General features: G+C 47.2%; 1 protein-coding gene and 1 non-coding gene across 4 annotated transcripts in view; both read left to right on the forward strand.

The window, feature by feature from the left end:
* The window catches only part of GFI1B (growth factor independent 1B transcriptional repressor), a 49,047-nt gene that overhangs the window by 17,688 nt on the left and 9,655 nt on the right, over window positions 1-21,704 (forward strand). For 2 of the 3 annotated variants that reach the window (XM_030816481.1, XM_030816482.1), the window contains exon 1: window positions 18,503-18,650. The gene's annotated coding sequence lies outside the window, so the exon portion shown is untranslated. Of the gene's footprint in view, window positions 1-12,609; window positions 12,632-14,858; window positions 15,055-16,274; window positions 16,410-18,315; window positions 18,651-21,704 lie in introns of those variants that run through there. The other variant, XM_003276793.2, reaches the window with a different exon arrangement.
* Window positions 3,260-3,321, forward strand: LOC115836481. Its single transcript, XR_004031559.1, has one exon. It is a non-coding gene; the product is annotated as a U7 small nuclear RNA (small nuclear RNA).

Consider the following 21,704-nt stretch of genomic DNA (forward strand, 5'->3'; position numbering starts at 1 on the left):
GTGAGTTCAGGAAAGAAGGAAAGAGCTGTCTGTTGAATGTTGGCAAAAGCTTCATCTTGACATTGATGCCTGCCAATTTTATTTATTTATTTATTTATTGAGACAGGATCTCACTCTGTCCCTGGTTGGAGTACAGTGGCGCAATCATAGCTCACTACGGCCTCAAGCTCCTGGGCTCAAGTGATCCTCCCACCTCAGCCTTCCAAAGAGCTGGGAATATGGGCATGTACCACTACACCCGGATATTTTTTTTATTTTTATTTTTTTAGAAATTGGGCCTAACTGTGTTTCCCAGGCTGGTTTTGAAGTCCTGGTCTCAAGAGATCCTCCCACCTCAGCCTCCCAAAACATTGGGGTTACAAGCATGAGCCACCGACCCTGGCTCAATTAAAATTTAAAATTCTGGGTGTTTTGTCTCCTTGGGTAGGCCACTTCCTCTCTCAAATTCCTGATCACGTCTCTACACACCCCCAGCAATAAATTGTGCAGGGCCACACTCCGCAGCGTGTTGGATGTTAAAGAGTTTCATGGTCACCGTGAGACCATTTCTCACTCCTGCAAGCAGCAGCCTTCACAACTAGAGGTTTTATTTTAGCTGCGCCTCCCCTGAAGCATATGCAGTGACCATTTGGAAAAAGATAAAGTTAGATCCCTCTCCACACCCTACACCAGAAAAAACTTTAAGTGTCAAAAGTGAAATCATACAAGTGCTAGAAGAAAACACGGGTGAATTCTCTGTAATCAGGAGTGAAGAAAACCTTTCTAAAAATGGCTGAACAGTCAAAGGCAATAGAAGACAGATAAGTTAGGTGACCTCAAAAAACCAAAGCAAAACAAAACAAAAACCTTTTGCATGGTAAGAAGAAAGCAAGCAAAGCAAAGTCAGAAGATAAATGATAGAAAACTTTTGCAACTTATATCACAAACGGCCTCTCTAATATACAGAGAACTATTATATCACAACCTTAATTGTGATAAGTCAATTATTTGACAAAAAAAAAACAGACAAAAGGCATGAATGGAAAGTTTTCAGAAAAATGTAAGTGACCCTAAGACATATGAAAAGACAGCCTTACTCAACATAAAGGAAACACAAATTAAAACTACCCTAGGATGCCTTTCTTCCTGTCCTATCAGACTGGCAAAATACCTCTCTCTCTTTTTTTTTTATTGAGACAGAGTCTCGCTCTGTCGCCCAGGCTGGAGTGCAGTGGTTCAATCTCGGCTCACTGCAAGCTCTGCCTCCCGAGTTCATGCCATTCTCCTGCCTCAGCCTCCCGAGTAGCTGGGACTACAGGTGCCCGCCACCACACCCGGCCAGTTTTTTGTATTTTTAATAGAGACGGAGTTTCACCGTGTTAGCCAGGATGGTCTCGATCTCCTGACCTCGTGATCTGCCTGCCTCGGCCTCCCAAAGTGCTGAGATTACAAGTGTGAGCCACCGTGCCCGGCCAAAATTCCCCAAATTTGACAACCCACCTTGCTGGCAAGGCTGTGGGAACAAATCTACACTTCTGGGAGTGGGAGGACAGAACGGCACACTCTCTCTAGACAGGAATTTGGCCATATCTAAGGCCATTATGTGTGCATGCTTTCTTTGCTATGCATCTTCCCTACACACCTACACCTACACGTGCACACACACCCCCCTACACACACACATGCATGCATACAGAATTGTTTGTTTTCTTTTTTCTTTTTTTTTTTTTTGAGGCAGAATCTCACTCTGTCACACAGGCTGGAGTACAGTGGCACCATCTCAGCTTACTGCAACCTCCACCTCCCGAGTTCAAGCAATTCTCGTGGCTAAGCCTCCCATGTAGCTGGGGCCACAGATGCGAGCCACTATGCCTGGCTAATTTTTTGTATTTTTAGTAGAGACCAGGTTTCACCATGTTAGCCAGGCTGGTCTCAAACTCCTGACCTCAGGTGATCCACTCACCTCAGCCTTCCAGAGTGTGGGATTACAAGTGTGAGCCTCCTCTCCCGGCCCATAAAAGATTCTTTCTTCCCTTCTCTGCTATCGTGGTGTGTGTTTGACTCTGCTTCTCACCATGTCTTCTCACAAGACTTTGAGGATTAAGTGATTCCTGGCCAAGAAACAAAAGCAAAATAATCCCATTTCCCAGTGGAATCAGATGAAAACTGGTAATCAAATTAGGTACGACTCCAAAAGGAGATATTGAAGAAGAACCAAGCTGGGTCTATAAGGAATTACACATGAGATGACACACATATTATGTTGTATCAAGGTCACCATCATCACCATATCAAGCTGAAAATGCCACCATATCTGGACAGTTTGACATGTTTTATTAGGGATACATTTTTGACAAGGCGCAGTGGCTCACGCCTGTAGTCCCACTACTTTGGGAGACCAAGGTGGGTGGATCACTTGAGGTCAGGAGTTTGAGGCCAGCCTAGCCAATCTGGTGAAAACCCATCTCTACCAAAAATACAAAAAAAAAAAAAAAAAATAGCCAGGCATGGTGGCACGGGCCTGTAGTCCCAGCTATTTGGGAGGCTGAGGCAAGATCATCTCTTGAACCCAGGAGACAGAGGTTGCAATGAGCTGATACGGTGCCACTGTACTCCAGCCTGGGCAACAGAGTAAGACTCCATCTCAAAAAAAAAAAAAAAAGGGAATTTATTTTTTCTCTTTGTTTACATGTTGTACACTAGTAGGCTGGGTTCAGTAATACATATATGAGAACTTTCATTTCAAAAAAATATTATTGGTCGGGCGTGGTGGCTCACGTCTGTAATCCCAGCACTTTGGGAGGCTGAGACAGGCAGATCACGAGGTCAGGAGTTCAAGACCAGACTGGCCAACATGGTGAAACCCCATCTCTACTAAAAATACAAAAATTAGCAGCGTGTTTTGGCACACAACTGTAGTCCCAGCTACCCGGGAGGCGGAGGCAGAATAATCTCTTGAACCTGGGAGGTGGAGGTTGCAGTGAGCCAAGATTACGCCAGATTCATTCCAGTCTGGGCGACAGAGACAGATTCCGTCTCAAAAAATTATTATTATTATTATTATTTTCCCTTGAGATGGAGTCTTGCTGTCACCCAGGCTGGAGTGCAGTGGCACGATCTGGAACTCCTGATCTCAGATGATCCAGCCACCTCAGCCTCCCAAAGTGCTAGGATTATAGGTGTGAGCTGCTGCACCCGGCCAAAAAAATATTTCTTATGGCATTATCTGCAAAAGTTGAATATTGGAGACAAACCAAATGTCAATTAATAGGGGACTGATTAGTGTTACAATTCTTTTACAATTTGTCTAGCAGGCTTTCTGGTTTTTGCCTAAAAGCCTCTAAAAAAGTTTAAAAAAGAAAAAAATAGGGGACTGATTGAATAAACTATGGCACGGTAAGATGCAGAGAGAAAAATGAGAATTTTGTCAAGAACCAAGATTTCCAATGTAAGAGAAAAGAGACACAAATATAAAATCGAGTATTTTTAAAAACCTATAATGCAGGCTGGGCATGGTGGCTCACACCTGTAATCCCAGCACTTTGGGAGGCCAAGGTGGGAAGATCACCTGAGGTGAGGAGTTCAAGACCAGCCTGGCCAACATGGTGAAACCCCATCTCTACTAAAAATACAAAATTAGCTGGGCATGGTGATGCACGCCTGTAATCCCAGCTACTTGGGAGGCTGAGGCAGGAAAATCACTTGAACCTGGGAGGTGGAGGTTGCAGTGAGCTGAGACCACGCCATTGCCCTCCAGCCTGGGCAACAAAAGCAAAACTCCATCTTTAAATAAATAAATAAATAAATAAAAACCTATAATGCTGAGAAATTACTTAATGGGTACAATATACACTATCTGGTGATGGATACACTAAAATACCAGACTTCACTACTATGCAATCTATGCATATAACAAAACTGCTCTTGGACCCCTTCACTGTATACAAACAAAACCCAGTAATGCTAAATTCAAACCGAGAATATCAATAGGAACTTCTGAAAATTGTCTGAATCAAAATGGAGCCATTTGTATTAAAAACCCTGACAAAAAGAGCCAGGGAAGGCCATGACGGGCGGGTTCTCATGCATCAATGCCTGGTCATAATCACTATCACAAAAGATTTTGCAAAAACCACGACCTCGCACAAAGGCCATCACAATTCTACACACACAAAGATACTTCTGCGAGGACATCTGCCCAGCAACTGCCCGTCCAATCTTGGACTGTGCTGTCCTTGTTATTGATCCTTGTAGCCAAGGATAGTTATCTCAAAACAATTCTTCTTCCTTTTTTTTTTGGATGGAGTCCCGGGCTGGAGTATAGTGATGCGATCTCGGCTCACTGCAACTTCTGCCTCCTGGCTTCAAGCGAGTCTCCTGCCTCAGCCTCCCGAGTAGCTGAGATTACAGGCACCTGACACCATGCCCGGCTAATTTTTGTATTTTTAGGAGAGATGGGGTTTCACCGTGTTGGCCAGGCTGCTCCCCATTTTTTCTTTAAAAACCTTTGCCTTCCTTTACGTCCCAGAATATGTACATATTAATAATTTATTATGGCACCCATATTCCCATTGCAATGCCTATACCTGAATAAACATTATTTTCTTCTAGAGAGTCTTTCTCTCTGTTTGTTGTTTAGATTGACAAAGTCATAATTACAAAAATAAATAAAAAAGCATCCATTTCCTAGTTCTGAACACTGAAACAGCTCAGAGGCAGGTGCCCAGTAACAAGAGCTCCTGGCCATGGCTTTAGATCCCAGCCCTCACTAAATAGAACTAGGCTGAAAGAAATGGCTGCTTCCAGAAATGCAGCAGGGGAAGTACAAGTGGGTCACCTTCTTGTGTTAGAAAGCACGGACATGCTCGAAGATTGATGCGGAGATGTCAGACCCATACAGAAAGCAGCCTGGATGTGCTGTCCGTGACAAAATTTGAGGAAACTGTAGTGGGTTGAATACTGGCCCCCCAAAAAGATAGGTCCAAATCCTAACCCTCAGTACCTGTGAATGTGACCATATTTGGGAAAAAGGTCTGCAGATGTAATTAATGATCTCAAAATGAGACCATCTTGGATTAGCCAGCTGGATTCTAATCCAATGTCCCGTGTCTTTATATAAGACAGAAGCAGGAAAGACATAGACACGGAGTGGGAGGCCCCATGAAGGCAGAGGCAGAGATTAGAGTGGTGCAGCTCCAGGCCAAGGAATGCCAAAGATTGCCCGCAGCCAGCAGGCATCAGGAGAGAGGCCTGGGTCAGCTCATCCCTTGGAGACTCCGGAAGGAACCAATCCTGCCGACACCTTGATTTCCGACTTCCAGCCTCCCGAATGGAGAGGCAATACATTTCTGTTGTTTTAAGCCACCCAACATGTAATTGTTATAGTATCCACAGGAGCCATAAAATAGGATTTCTGCAATTTAATGTAAAACGTTGAATAAATAAAAATCCATGAGTTCTGGCGCATGTTTACCTATGTAACAAACCTGCATATCCTGCACATGTATCCCAGAAATTAAAATTAAATTAAATTATTTTAAAAATCCATGAGTTCATAGCAATGCTGAAGTTTAAGGGGGAAAAGAGAATAGACAAGAAAAATAAGCCAGGCACAGTGGCTCACACCTGCTTTCTCAGCACTTTGAGAGGTCAAGGCAGGAGAATTGCTTGTGGTCAGGAGTTTGAGACCAGCCTGGGCAACCTAGTGAGACCCCATCTCTACAAGAAATAAAAAAAATTGGCCAGGTGTGGTGGCACGTACCTATAGTTCCAGCTCCTCAGGGGGCTGAGGTGGGAGAATCACTTGAGCCCCAGGAGTTGAGGCTACAGTGAGCCATGATCACATCACTGCACTTCAGCCTGGGCAACAAAGTGAGATCCTGTCTCAAAAAGAAAAATAAAAGAAAAGAACAAGAAAAAAGAAGAAAAAAACCCAATTACATCACCTTGCTATGAACATCAGCAATTAAGGAGAGAAGACAAATCACTTACACTTTCATTTTTTAGAACTGTGGTTCATCGCCAGCTAATGAGAGAAAGCTCTTCTTTACAGATAATAAATGTACAAAGAATGATAGAATTCGAAGAATAATAGTTTTGAAGCCACCAGTGATGTAATTGATTATAGCAGGGAGCCGCAGCGGATGCTGAAACCAGTAGGGGAGGCTGTGGAGAACAGGATATTTGCTTGGCGACAAAGTCCTAACCCGCAGATTGCTTCTTAATTCAGTTATGATGGAGAGAACTGGGTGTCACCACTTTAACCAAACTCAGCATCACTAAGGTGGGATGACCTATTGTTAGATACCCCCGATGCAGTGAAGCCCACAGCATCACCTGTGAAGTATCCGTGCCTAAAACATCTCATCTGAATCCAATCAAGCCTAGGCCCTGACTTCCAAGACACGGTGAGGTCTTGAAAATAATGTTTATTCAGGAATAGGCATTGCCGTGGGAATATGTGTGCCAAGACACAGGGTGCTAGGGTTTGAATGTCCTCTCCAAAACTCATGTTGAAATTTAATTGCCATTGGGAAGGAATTAAGAGGCAGGGCCTTTGACAGGTGATTCGGTCATGCCCTCATCAGTAGATTAATGCTGTTACCATGGAGAGAATTAGTTCTTTGGGGAGGGAAGTTCAGCCCCCACCCATACTCTCTCTGTCTTCAGTGCTTGTCTGCCCTTCTGCCTTTCTCCATGGGATAATGCAGCACAAAAGCCCTCACCAGATGTGGCCCCTCAATCTTCCCAGCCTCCAGAACTGTGGGCCAAATAAATCTCTTTTCTTTATAAGTGACCCAGTCTGTGGCATTCTGTTATAGCAGCAGAAAATGGACTAAGACACAGCGGGTGGAGGAAGAGGTTAAATGGCACCATGACAAAACAATGAGAAAATCCCAAATGCTGAACCTTCTACCGGACTGGCCTGGACTCTTTTAGGGGGAAAAATGATTATCAAAAGAAAGGGGCAGGGGGTGCTGTTCCATCATAAAGGAAGCTAAAGACATAATACACTCATGCAATGCTTGCAACTTGGCTGGATCCTGATTCTAAAAGAGCAACTATAGAAGAAAACGGGGGGAAACTGCAAAAATGTCCATATAGACTGGATATTCAACAACATTTGGGAACTATTGATAATTTTCTTAGGTACAATAATGACATTGTAGTTGTGTGATTATGTATGAAAGCAATATCCTTATGTTTAGGAGATATATGCTCCAGTATGGGTGAAATGTCATGATATCTATTATTATATATATACACATATATACGTGTGTGTGTGTGTGTATATACACATATTTTTCTTTTTTCTTTTTTTCTAAGATGGACTCTTGCTCTGTCACCCAGGCTAGAGTGCAGTGGCACAATCTCAGCTCACTGTAACCTCTGCCTCCGGGTTCAAGCGATTCTCCTGCCTTAGCCTCCCAAGTAGCTGGGATTACAGGCATGTGCCACCACGCCCGGCTAATTTTTTTTTTATTAATTTTTTTTCCACACAAAACAATAAACATTTTCTAAAAATACATACAAACAAAAAGGTGCATATCAAACATATTAGGAAGGTTGCACATGGGAAGACGGGGAATAGAAGTGGGGGGTGGGAATTAAAGAAAATAAATGAGAGAGGGACTTTGTATGGATCAATGATAATAACTCAATCCTCTATTTGACAAAGAAGAAGGAGAAGGAAGAGGAAGAAAAAGAAAGTGGGGTAAAGGAACAGAAAGGGAGGAAAATAGAAAAAATTAGAGTATGACTCCAGGGTAGACCTGTTTTGTTGTCGCTGGGTTGGTTGGTTGGTTTGTCAGTTGTATTTTTCATATGTTTCGCCACGTTGGCCAGACTGGTCTCGAACTCCTAGCCTCAAGTGATCAACCCGCCTCGGCCTCCCAGAGTGCTGGGACTACAGGCGTGAGCCACCACGTCCAGCCCCCACATTGTGTCTGGCGTCTGTGGTAGACCTCCCAGACGGGGCGGCCGGGCAGAGGCGCTCCCCCCATCCCAGATGGACGCCCGGCTAATTTTTTATATTTTTAGTAGAGATGGGGTTTCACCATGTTGGCCAGGTTGGTCTCGAACTCGTGATCTCAAATGATCCACCTGCCTTGGCCTCCCAAAGTGCTGGGATTACAGGCGTGAGCCACGGTGCCCGGCCATTCTTTCTTTTTCTTTTTTTTTTTTTTTTGATTTGAGACAGCGTCTTGCTCTGTCACCCGGGCTGGAGTGCACTGGTGATCATAGCTCACTGCAGCCTCTATCTCCCAGGATCAAGTGATCCTTCTGCCTCAGCATCCTGAGTAGCTGGGACTACAGATGCATGCCACCACACCTGGCTAATTAAAAAAAATTTTTTTTTAGTAGAGACGAGGTCTCACTACATTGCCTAGGCTGGTCTCGAACTCCTGGGCTAGAGCAATCCTCCCACTTCAGCCTCCCAAAGTGCTGGGATTACAGGTGTGAGCCACTATGCCTGGGCTGCAATATATGTATTTTTAATGTTTTATTAAAGTAAAATATAATTGTATACACTTAGATATGCATAGGGGACAGAAAGCATATTTGGCAGATGCTATTGTTGAATATAGGTAGTAGATATTGGGGTGTTCATTAGATAAGATTAATTCGCTTTTTTGTTTGAAATTTTATATAATATAAATGTTAAAAAAAATTTGAAGGTCAAAATATAATTAGAATATTCGGTAAGAAGAGTCTGAGATCCTAATCGCAAGGTAGGAACATTCCCTGGGTTCTAGATCTTACTTCACCCCCCTGTACCTCTGCTTTCCCCATCTGTGAAAATGCCTCAGAGGCATGGAGGTTTTGTGGTTTTTATCAATTAATTGTTATAAAGTACACAGAACATACAATTTATTATCCTAATTATTTTTAAGCGTATGGTTCAGTGGCATCGGCTTAAGTACGTTCATATCATTCCACAACCACTACCACCACCATCCATCTCCAGGACTTTTTCATCTCGCAAAACCAAAACTCTGTTCCCACTAAATACAAACTCCCCACTTGCCTGTCCCCCAACCCCTGGCAACCACCATTCCACTTTCTGTCTCTATGATTTATTTTATTTTATATATTTTTTGAGACAGAGTCTCACTATCTCCCAGGCTGGAGAGCAGTGGCACGATCTCGGCTTACTGAACCCTCTGCCTCCCGGGTTCAAGCGCTTCTCATGCCTCAGCCTCCTGAGTAGCTGGGACTACAGGCGCGCACCGCCAGGCCTGGCTAATTTTTTTGTATTTTTAGTAGAGACTGGGTTTTGCCATGTTGGCCAGGCAGGTCTTGAACTCCAGACCTCAGGTGATCCGCTTGCCTCAGCCTCCCAAAGTGCTGGGATTACAGGCGTGAGCCACTGCGCTCGGCCTGTCTCTATTATTTTGACTACTCTAGGTGACTCAGGTAAATGAAATGACTGTATTTGTCTTTTTGTGACTGACTTATTTCACTTAGCATAACGTCCTCAGGGTTCATCCAGGTTGTTGCCTGTGTCACAGCCTCATTCCTTTCTAAGGCTGAATAATAATACTCTGTCGTATGGACAAACCACATTCCGTCTATGCATTCATCTGTCACGGACACTTGGGTTGCCTCTACCTTTTGGCTGATGTAAATAACACTACTGTGAACACGGGTGTGCAAAGATCTTTCAGTGCGTTTGGGTCTACACCCATGCGTGGGATTGCTGGAACTGGGTGCGATGATTTGTAAAGGACTCTTTCCTGTTTTCCAAATGAGCTTATTACAAGTGCCCCTTTAAAACTGCAAACCATTCATCTTGCAGAAATGCGTTAACAGACCACTTTCACAAGCCCACTCTCCCCAGCGTCTCCATCATCCTTGGTGAAAGGAACCTCTTTTCATCACCCCGACTCTCATGGGTTGCTAAAAAGCAGCAGGAAGAGAACAATGTGCATCCTTCAGGGGAATTTTCATGAAACACTTAAAATCTCCAAAGGCAGCTGGTACATGCAAAATAGATGTAAATCGCGTGCAAATCCTGGCTGCTGGAGGGCTCCCTGGTGTTGATCCCCCCACCTCGGCCTCCCACCTTCCAGCACATTCTTAGTGCTGATCAGTGTTGAGATGGAACCGCATCGATGGGAGAAGACAGGGATCTTTCCCAAATGGGTTTTTTATTTCCAAGTCTTCTGCAAAGGGGTGCGCATTCTCTGAAGTCTTCCCACAGTGCTCTTCATTTCCTTATATGTTCCTTTGAGGCGCTGCTTCCTGGTCTGGAGACTGAAGCTAAGCCCTGGGTCCAAGCCTCCCTGACCCAGACAGGAGACAAGGCCTCTCCCCATCAGTAGCCACAGCAAGCTCCTCTGTTTGCTGAACCTGCCCAGACACCAGGCCAGCACCTGCTGGGGGTGCTACTCGAAGGGGCTTGACTGGAGAGGTGAGGACCCACTGGGAGATTTGCACCCTCCTAAGGCTGGCTAATGAACACACACACACACACACACACACACACACACACACACACGCACGCACACAGAGAGAGAGCTTGTCGGGAAGAGCACAGAGTTGCATGCATCCACGGCCACGCTTCCTGATCTGTAATGTGCAGTGTGGTGCTCATCAGAAAAGGTTGGCTGGGGGGGCGTGTCTGTGCCCTAGTGGATCAGGCGGATTGCCCCTACTTATGTGGTTGACCATGGTGCCAGCCCTGCCTGAGGGTTGGTTCTTGGTTTTCCATCATATGCTCAGTACTTTCCTGTGGCAAAATGCTCCAAAAGACTAAGAGACGAGGCGTATAAAGCCCCTCCACCCTGTCTGGCCCAGGGTAAACTTCAACAAACTTTCATTCGCTCCTCCTTCATCTCTGCAGCCTCAGAGTGGGATTTCCGTGAGTCTCTACGGAGAACACCAATGCGGAAGTCATCAAGAGTTTATGGGGCGGTAACCAAATGTCAGGTGTTTTATTAATAATCAACCTGCCATGTAAATTAGCACCACTCACCCGTTAAGAATCAAGCCGACATCACCTAACCCTAACCCTGCCGCAACCAAGACTGCTCTTAACCATCCAGTTAAAGAGACAAAGGGCAGAGTTTTATAGTCAGCTGTTGAATATTTCTGCTGAGAAATAATAACTCACGATTTTGCCCAGGCCAGTCTTGAACTCCTGGGCTCAAGCAACCCTCCCACGTCAGCTCCCAAAGTGCTGGGATTATGGGTATGAGCCACTGCGCCCAGCCCAGATGGACTTCTCAATCTTCTTGTTATTTCCTAAATCTAGAAGTGGGGCCCATGGGTTTGACACCCCTGCCAGGGTTTCTGGGGGGCTTCAGGCAGGCCTGTGGCCTGAACGCTCTCCTGTACTTCGCCTGCACCCAGAGTCCCTGACTCCCACCCAAGATGCCTGTGTCCCCCCACACTCCTTCCATGCTTCTCTGAGGCACACCAGCCATTTCGAGAAGTGGATGCACCCCAAACCTCACCCTATGGCCTCCCGCCCGAATACTGCCCTTCCCCATCTGAGATTCCCTAAGGCAGGAGGGTTGAAGGGTTTAACTTCCAAGCTGGGGGAGTTGTCATCTGCCATGTGGTTACTCAAAAGCAAAGGGTCAATGTGGATTAACTTGAATTGAAGCATTATAAACACATACACGTGTCGTCAAGAGAGGGAAAGGGAAGCGGGGAGGGAAAGGGAAGCAGGGAGGGAAAGGGGGCAAGAGAGACAGAGGGAGAGAGAGAAAGAAACAAGAAAAATAGACTTCAAAAACGTTACTATTGGTCGGGCATGGTGGCTCACGTCTGTAATCCCAGCACTTTGGGAGGCTGAGGTGGGCAGATCCCTTGAGGTCAGGAGTTCGAGACCACTCTGGCCAACATGGCAAAACCCTGTCTCCACTGAAAATACAAAAATTAGCTGGATATGGTGGCACGTGCCTGTAATGCCAGCTACTAGGGAGGCTAAGGCAGGAGAATCATTTGAACCAGGGAGGCAGAGGTTGCAGTGAGCTGAGATCATGCCACTATACTGCAGCCTGGGTGACAAAGCAAGACTCTGTCTAAAAAAAAAAAAAAAAAAAAATTGGGGTTGGGTGTGGTGGCTCACGCCTGTAATCCCAGTACTTTTGGAAGCCAAGGCGGGCAGATCACTTGATATAAGGAATTCGAGACCAGCCTGACCAACATAGTGAAACCCCGTCTCTACTAAAAATACAGAAATTAGCTGGGCGTGGTGGTGGGCGCCTGTAATCCCAGCTACTCGGGAGGCTGAGGCAGGAGAATCACTTGAACCTGGGAGGTGGAGGTTGCAGTGAGCCGAGATTGCACCACTGTACTCCAGCCTAGGCAACAGAGCTAGACTCCATCTCAAAAACAAACAAACAAAAATTAGCTGGGTGTGGTGGCATGTGCTTATGGTCCTAGCTACTTGGGAGGCTGAGGCAGGAGGATCGCTTGAGCCCAGGAGGTCGAGGCTGCAGTGAGCCATGATGGAGCCACTGCACTCCAGCCTGGGCGACAGAGTGAGACTCTGTCTCAATGAAAAAATAGTTAATGGGGATGGGACAGAGGTGCATATTCTTTCAACTCTGATCATATATTACTCTTGTGATTTAAACAGCAGGTATCTGTACACATAATTATTTTCACTTTTTTCAGGCTGGTTTTTGTTCGAAGAAAGGTAGGCAGGAGTGCCACTGTGTGGTGGGACGGTGAATTGCTTCCCGTGTGGAGCGGAGCGCCTGGGTCGTAGGGCGGGGAGTCGGAGGGCAGTGCCAGCCCCGATGACAGGCAGGGTTTGCAAGCTGGCTTCCCGCACGTCGACTGCCTGCAGCCCCCGGCAAGGAGCCTGGACCTGGAAAGAGGTCCTTAGCCGCCGATGACCAGGTGGACGTTTCCTACTTGGCCTGCTGCCTACTGCTGTCCACCCTTCAGCACACTCGCAGCGGGACAGAGCCAGTAGGCACTTTTCTGGCACCAAGATGTACATAGAGCAGACGGGCCCCAATGCCCAGCCGGCTCTCTGGGAGCCCCTGGAGGGCAGGGACCACCGGGTCCATTGTCCCATTCCCAGGACTGTTGGGTTCAGCTCATGACCGTCACATTCTGTGGCTGTTCTGGGCCAAGGTCAGAAGCTGCCCAGGTTCACACAGCTGATGCCTGGGACTGTCGTAGCCCTGGTGCCACCCAGCACAGAACATTCACCCCCAAGCTCCCACGACCCCCGCACAGAGCTTCCCCAGCCACCTGCACCTGCCGGAGCTGTCCTTATAGAGGGCCCGTGGCCTGGCCTTAGCAGTGGTGGTTCCCATGTATTCAGCCCTGCTGTGATCCCTGCAGGCCAGCGTGTGCCGAGGCCCGGCCCACGCCCGTTGTCCACAGACAGAGGACCCCACTGACGTTTTTGCCCTTAAGAAACCACCAGTCTCACCGGAAAGCAAGTGAGGCCCCATGAGTAACCGAGCAAGACAGGAATCCAAGGGTTGTCACGGGTGGGCCAAATTCTGTAGACAACAGGTGACTCCCTGGATTGTGGGGCGTCTGGGAGGGCTTCCTGGAGGCGTGGAGAGCTGGATTGGGCTGTGAAGGAGGGGGCTGAAGAGAAAGAACCATTCAGACAAGGGGAACAGGTGAGGCAAGAAAGGACACAGCATATCCAGGTGATAATGAGAGGACAGTTAGAAGGTAGAAGGTAGAAGCCATGGCCCCAAACGCCTCTCTGGCCTTATTCTGTTTAATGACAGCTGTTGTTCCCGCTCAAACCCACCTCTTCCTCTACACTTAAGTCCTTGCGGTTTTGGCAGGAAAGTCTGCCAGCCCCGGCCAATGAGAGGCCCATATCCCTCCCCCTGGCCACAATGATTGGTGCTCGGATGTGCTTGTGACCAGGCTGGACCAATCAGAGTCAACCCTAGCAACCTTTCTGAAACAATTGAGGAGGAATCTCTCTTTCCACTGGGGTTCCTAGGCTCAGAGATAAGAGCCGGATAAAGCGGGTAGAGATCATGGCGTGAGGTAAGGCCAACACAGAGGGAAGCAAAGCTGAGAGATGGAGAGTCATTCATTCATTCATTCATTCACTCTGTGAAGATATCATTAGTGTCTCCCAAACACTGTTCTAAGCCCTGGAGAGTCTAAGCCCTGAGCTGTGTGCCTGGAAAAACAATTCCTGCTCTTGTAGCGTGGACATTCCTTGTGGGAAGTCAGAGCAATAAATAAATGAATTAAAAGATAGGAAGATGGCCGGGTGCAGTGGCTCACACCTGTAATCCCAGCACTTTGGGAGGCCGAGGCAGGCAAGGATCACCTGAGGTTAGGAGTCTGAGACTCTATCTCTACTAAAAACACAAAAAAATTAGCCAGGCATGGTGGCGGGCACCTGTAATCCCAGCTACTTGGGAGGCTGAGGCAGGAGAATCTCTTGAACCCGGCAGAAGGAGGTTGCAGTCAGCCGAGATTGTGCCACTGCCCTCCAGCCTAGGCGACAGAGCCAGACTCCATCTCAAAAAAAAAAAAGGAAGATAAGCAAGATATTTTCAGATAAGTGTGAATGCTAAGAAGAAAGGGGTGGGTGAAGGAATAGAAAGTGACTGGGCTGGGGAGGTCCTACTTTAGTTGAAGGCCAAGGAGGTCTTTCTGCAGAAGTAACATTTCCGCTAAGACCTGGATGACAAGAAGGAGACAGCCTTGGGGAAATCAGAGAGTTAGGCCATCCAGGCAGAGGGCACGAGAAGTGCCAATGACCTGAATGAGTGAGATTCCAGACAGTATCATTTGACCATCTGGATCCAACCATGTCAGAAGCTGAAAATTTTCTGTGACATGAATTAATTGTTTCATTGTTGTTATTAAATGAGTTTAAATTGGGTTTCTGAGCTGGGCACGGTGGCATGCACCTGTAATCCCAGCTACTCAGGGGCTTGGGAGGATTGCTTGAGACCGGGAGTTCAAGACCAGCCTACCAGCCTGGGCTACAGAGCAAGACCCCATCTTTTCGAAACTTTCTGCAACTCGCATCTGGAAAAGTGCCGTTATTTGAAAGGGTGCCGACATTGTGAAAAACATGGAGTACCGATCTCTGAAGCTGAGATTTTTGTCCTAAAGGTAAAGGGAACTTATTGAAGGTTTTTAAACCAGGGAAGAATCTTCCTAATCTTTGTTCTTTTTCTCTCTCTAGGCTCAGCTCTCAAATGTCCTAACCTTCCCCCCCCTTCCTTCAGTCTCTGAGTTTCTTCCCTAATGAACTTGGCTGCTGTCGGCTCCCTTCAGGGGACCTCCAGCTCTTAGCACATGCTGTTCCTCTTTGAGACACTTTTCCCTACCTTCCCGCTCCCAACTAACTTAGCCTAGGCATCAACTTAGATATCACTTCCTTCACCAACACCCCAAGCCTGGGTCCATTTCCAAACGCCCCAGGCTTTTTTTGTATACTATGTTTATATCACAGCGCTTGTCACCCCAAGTTGTAAATTTCAGGTTGCTCTTTCCTACCCTCTAGACCAGGAAGGAACATGTAAAGTCCAGCTGTTGTTTGAAACCCCAATATGTGGTGCCTTTTGTGGGCACTCGATACACATGTGATAAGGGAGGGAAGGATAGAGCTGATACATGAAAGGTACCCAGTGATAACTGTTAAATGAACTGTTAATGGGAATGCGGAAGTGATTTAGCTCTTGGGAGAGACTAAATGAAGGTGTTCACTCCAGGGCTGCTCACTAAGGGAAGTGCTGGTAGCTTTACAGGCAGCCCTGGAGGGGACACAGAGCATGGGAAGTCCAGGGCTGTAAGGGCCTGGGTGAGGCTGGCTGGGAACTCCTGGCTTCAACTGCTATGCCAGGGGACTGGCTGCCTGGCCGCTTCTCTCCCATCAAGGGGAGCCTGGGTGGCTTCATCTGCAGGCTGGTCCCTTGTCTGGGTCTGGGAAGGCCGTCCCTGCATCAGTTACTCATGGGGGCAGGTAGGGACCCTAAAGTGGGATTACAATCTTAGAACAGCAGTTGAACTGCAAGTGCCTGGTATAGCAGCTTCCTATCAGAAAACACCCTAAACAAGTGGAGGAAGTGTTTGGTGAGATAAACCATGAAACACGTGGAACCATTAAAGATGTCAATAAAGGCTGCAAATGAATTAGGAAGCACTTCCATAAAATCATGTTTCGCGGAAAATGACACGCTGGTTTACAGTAGCAAAATGTGGGTATGTGTGTATAAGGAAGTGAGAGCATGAGGAAACTGGGGACTTGTTGACTTGGAGAGGATGTTTTAAGTTTTCTGCATAATGACAAACAGTTCTAGCTGATTGTTGGCAACGTGCAAAATCCACAGAATACTCAAGATGTGTCCCTGGCTGGGCGCAGCAGCTCATGCCTGTAATCTCAGCACTTTGGGAGGCTGAGGCAGGAGGATCACTTGAGGCCAGGAGTTCAAGACCAGCCTATTGTGAATAGTACCACTATAAATGTAAGTGTGCAAATATCTCTTCGAGTCTGCTTCCAATGACTTTGGGTCTATACCCAGAAGTGGATTCACTCACTTTTGACATTGCATTCTCTGAACTTTAGAGGAGACATTTGAGAACTTCTAAATTTCAGATAAAAATAATGATTTAGACCAGCCTGGACAGCATAGCAAGACCCCATCTCTAAAAAAAAAAAATTAACTAGGCATGGTGGTGCGCCTGTAGTCCCAGCTACTCAAGGGGCTGAAGCAGGAGGATCTCTTGAGCCAGGGAGGTCGAGGCTGCAGTGCGTTATGATTGCAGCACTGCACTCCAGTCTGGGCTACAAAGCCAACTCCTGTCTCTAGGAAAATAATAATAATAATTTTTTTGAGACAGAATTTTGCTCTTGTTGCCCAGGCTGAAGTGCAATGTTGCGATCTGGACTCACCGCAACTTCCGCCTTCCGGGTTCAAGCAATTATCCTGTCTCAGCCTCCTGAGTAGCTGGGATTACAGGCATATGCCACCACGCCCAGCTAATTTTGTATTTTTTGTAGAGATGGGGTTTCTCCATGTTGGTCAGGCTGGTCTTGAACTCCCGACCTCAAGTGATCCTCACTTGCCTCGGCCTCTCAAAGTGCTGGGATTACAGGCGTGAACCACTGTGCCCGGTCAATAATAATTTTTTCAAAAGATGTTTTTTCCACCAAGAGAGGCCACAGGGCTGGGAGCAGTGGTCTGCTTTCTGTGGCCTGGGGCTGGGACTGACACCCCAGCATTACTGAGGCCTGGTGACCACAGGGTTGCGTCCTCCTGGCTGGAGCTCTAGGGCTGGCCCAGAAGAAAGACCTCGCCTGAAACACCCATTTTTCTTCATTTTGAACCTTGGACTTGCAGTTTAAATCGGGGCTTCCTGTCACCAGACTTGTTTTCTTTATGAGGGAAACATAATCTCTCCAGCACCCGGGCTGGAAGAGCAGGCAAAGTAGCCTAACAGTGCTCCGTTTGTGGCGTTCTCATCTTATGCAAAACCTTCTGAAATAAATCAGTCATCCTGCAAGCGGGAGGAGGTGGGGGCCAGAGGAGGAAGGAGAAGGTGGGGAGCCAGGGAATGGGACCGCCTGCCAAATGGGAAGAAATGCCCCAGCCAGCTCAGCCAAGCTTTCCCGCCCTCACTCCCCGCCCCAATCAATGGGACACCCCAGAGGCCCCCATTGGCCTCCCCATCACTTTGTCTGCCACCAGAGGGCGGCACACGCGGGCTCTGGCACTTGGCCTTCAATCTGTATGGCAGCTTCAGCAGGCCCAGCGTCTCCTGGCCTCCAAACTCACTGCCACACCTCCAGGGTGCCTCTACCCGCTCAAAGGTCATATCTGGGGGAAATGCAAATTCGATGTTTCTTCTGAAATGTGACCTCTGCAAGGACAAGAGGGGCCTCTCTGCATGTGGCCGGCTCGGGAACTAGGGGCTTTGCACGAGCCTGGCTCTCACAAGCCTCAGGGTGCTGAACTTGGGGAGGGAGGGATGGGAGGAGGGAGAGAGGAGGGAGGCAGGGAAAAACGGGGAAAAAAGGAGGGAGGAAAGGAGGGAAGAGAGAGAGAGGAGAAGAGGAGAGGGAGGGAGGGAGGGAGGGAAGGAAGGAAGGAGGGAGGAAGAAGGAAAATAAGGAAGGGAAGGAAGAAGGGAGGGAGGGAGGAAGAAAGAAAGGAGGAAGAGAAGGAAGGAAAAAGGAGGGAAGGAAGAAAAAAGGCAAGAGAAAAGAAAGAAGAAAAAACCAAAGAGCGATGACCTCTCTATGCAAAATCGAGTTTTATAAGTTAGCGCTTTTTTTAACTTTAATTTTTAAAATTTAATAATTTAGCCATCACTTTCTTTTTGTGCAGATGTTATTCAAAATTTCCAGCGAAATTCTGAATTTCTCTGCAGAGAGAAAGCGTGCCACTCCAAGTGTCGAGGGTTAGAAATGAGAATTCGAAGTCTTGTGTCCTGGAAAGTTTTGATAAGCAAATACGGCTGAGCTCCCGCGCTCTCTTCATTGGCTGCTTCTTCACCGCCAGATTTTGACACAAATAATCAGATTGAAAATCAGGGAGGGGAACAGAAGAGGAAAAACACACAGAGAGACAGAGAAAAAAGGAGAAGTATCTATTTGTGCAAAGAGTCACACAGTTGACAGAGTGGAGGCCAGTCCCAAGAGAAGCTTTGCAGTTCCCACCTCGGGAAGCTCCGGTAGAACCCAGGCCAGGGACAGCTCCGGGCAGGTGAGTGCTGGAGGATGCGTTTCTGCGCTTTTGTTTTGAAATGTGCCTGTGCGCCGCAGGTGGCTTCACAGCAGGCTCCCTGGCTCCTTCTGCAGTCCTAGGAAAGGCGAGATGGGCTGGAAAAGCTCTGGAGGGCAAGGAGCCAAGGGAGAAACAGGGTGAGGACGTAGCCTCGTCTGAGCCACTGTGCTAGGAATTGCACCTTTGCCGGCTGCACAGAAACACTTTTCAAAATTTGATTTTGGGCTGACAGACATCACCTTCGGGCACAAAGTCATACCCACAACCCAGCTGTCCCGGGGACCTGGGCAGTGCTCAGGGAGACACACTTCCAAGTGCCTGAGTTGTGTTCCCCCTCGGAGACAGTCCCAGACTTTGGGGACTTGACGAAAGTTCCTGGGACACTTTTTTTTTTTTTTTTTTTTTTTGAGACAGAGTCTCACTCTGTCGCCCAGGCTGGAGCGCAGTGGTGCGATCTCACTGAAACCTCTGCCTCCCGAATTCAAGCGATTCTCCTGCCTCAGCCTCCCAAGTAGCTGGGATTACAGGCGCGCGTTACCATGCCCGGCTAATTTTTGTATTTTTAGTAGAGACGGGTTTCACCATGTTGGCCAGGATAGTCTCAAACTCTTGACTTCAAATGATCCATCCGCCTTGGCCTCCCAAAGTATTGGGATTACAGGCATTAGCCACTGCGCCCAGCCAATTCCCGGGACACTTGAGAGTCAGGCACTCTCCCCTCCAGAGCCTACTAAGGGGAGATGACAGGGCTGCCCTCTCCCACACACTGCCCAGGCTCCAGGAACAATAGGACCGACCATGGAGAGGTACTGTTTCAGCTCTGCTTTCCCTGTGACTGTTGTTAGCCCTTTCCACCTATTTTTGGAGAAAAAAACAAGTTTAAGTGTTAAGGCATCTGGGGAGACATGTTCACTCTAAAATAGGACTTGTGAAGAGGAGGTCTGCAGAATTGCCGTGGGTATGTGCCTGTGTACATTTTTATGGGGAGAAAGTCCACAGCTTTCGTGAGTTCTTAGGGAGCAAATTCAATTACAGTCTGTGGGCATGAGTCTGGTAGATATTAGAAGCTAGCTGACTGCACCTGACCGCCTGGACGCGCCTGCATGTTTCTTAGTAGGCAACAGGTAGAATATTTCTTCCAAGTCTAGCAAAGTGTCAAGTTTCTTGTCCTCAGAAGTATTGCAGAAGGAATTCTTTGGACAAGAAAATGCGTAATTCCCCTTGCTCTTTCTGTCAGATTTTGGTCTTCCTGAAGAGAGTTCTTGGGGAACATTGGAGAGCTATACCTGCTTTAGGTTTGATTAATGGAATCACTCAAAACCAGTGCAGACCGTTGCCCCAAAGCTTTCAGGAGGGCAGGGTAGGGTGGGTGGGAATCTTATTGGACAGTACAAGGATTTTCAAAGGCTCTGGGACCAGATGGCTCCAGATCACCCAGGGAAAGCAGCCTGATCAAATGGGATTCTTCACTGTCTGTGCCACAATATCCAGACCCTTGGTTGAAACAACAGCAAACACCACCCACTCTTAGTCTAGAGAGAGGCTTTTCGTGTGTTCCTTGCCAGGAATTCAAGCCAATGGGAACTGCTTTAGTCTATAATATAGAGATATGCAGAGTTTCATTCACTCGGTTGTCTTTTTATTTTGATAAAATACATATAACATAAAACTTACCGTTTTAGCCATTTTCAAGTATACCATTCAACGGTATTAAGTACCTCCACATTGCTGTGCAACCATCACCACCATCCACCCACAGAACTGTTTCATCTCGTAAAGCTGAAACTTCATACCTATTACACAGTCACTTCCATTCCCTTCCCCTCACCTCTGGCAACCTCTATCTATTTCTGTCTCTGTGAAATTGCCTATTTTGGGGACTCATATGAGGAATCACACAGTATTTGTCCTTTTGTGACTGGCTTATTTCACTTAGCATAAATCCTTCAGGTTCATCCATGTTGTAGCATCCACCAGCATTTCCTTCCTTTTTAAGGCCGAATAATGTTCAATCGTATGTCTAGACCACATTTTGTTTGTTTGTTTGTTTGAGACAGAGTCTCTGTCTCAAGGCTGGAGTGCCATGGTGCGATCTTGGCTCACTGCAACCCCTGCCTCCCGGGTTCAAGAGATTCTCCTGCCTCAGCCTCCTGGGTAGCTGGGATTACAGGCACCCACCACCATGCCTGGCTGATTTTTTGTATTTTTAGTAGAGGCGGGGTTTCGCCATTTTGGCCAGGCTGGTCTTGGAACTCCTGACCTCGGGTGATCTGCCCACCTCAGCCTCCCAAAGTGCTGGGATTACAGGTGTGAGCCACTAAGTCTGGCCATAGACCACATGTTGTTTGGACATTCATCTGCCGTGAACACCTGGGTTGCTTCCACCTTTTGCCTATTGTGAATAGTGCTGCTATAAACATGACTATGCAAATATCTCTTTGAGTCTCCCCTTCCAATGATTTTGGGTCTATACCCAGAAGTAGATTCACTCACTTTTGACATTGCATTCTCTGAGCTTTGGAGGAGACATTTGAGAACTCCTTCTAAATTTCAAATAAAAATAATGATTTAGACCAGCCTGGGCAACACGGCAAAACCCCGTCTCTACAAAAAAATACAAAAATTAGCCAAGTGTGGTGGTGCATGCCTGTAGTCCCAGCTACTCGAGAAGCTGAGATGGAAGGATCGCTTGGGCCTGGGAGGTGGAGGTTACAGTGGGCCAAGATCAAACCACTGCACTCCAGCCCAGGTGACAGAGTGAGACCCTGTCTCAAAATAATAATAATAATGATGGTGATGATGATGATGATTACTTTCTGCTGGGGCCCCGGGCCTGACCCTGACCTGGGCTCATTTTCCCCCGACTCCTCACGGACAAGTCTTGTTTTCCCCTTGAATCTTTTTTTTTTTTTTTTGACAGAGTCTCACTCTGTCACCCAGGCTGGAGTGCAGTGGCACCATCTGGGCTCACCGCAACCTCTGCCTTCTGGGTTCAAGTGATTCTCCAGCCTCAGCCTCCCGAGTAGCTGGGAT

Source organism: Nomascus leucogenys, chromosome 8 (assembly GCF_006542625.1).
Source record: "Nomascus leucogenys isolate Asia chromosome 8, Asia_NLE_v1, whole genome shotgun sequence".
Taxonomy (NCBI): domain Eukaryota; kingdom Metazoa; phylum Chordata; class Mammalia; order Primates; family Hylobatidae; genus Nomascus; species Nomascus leucogenys.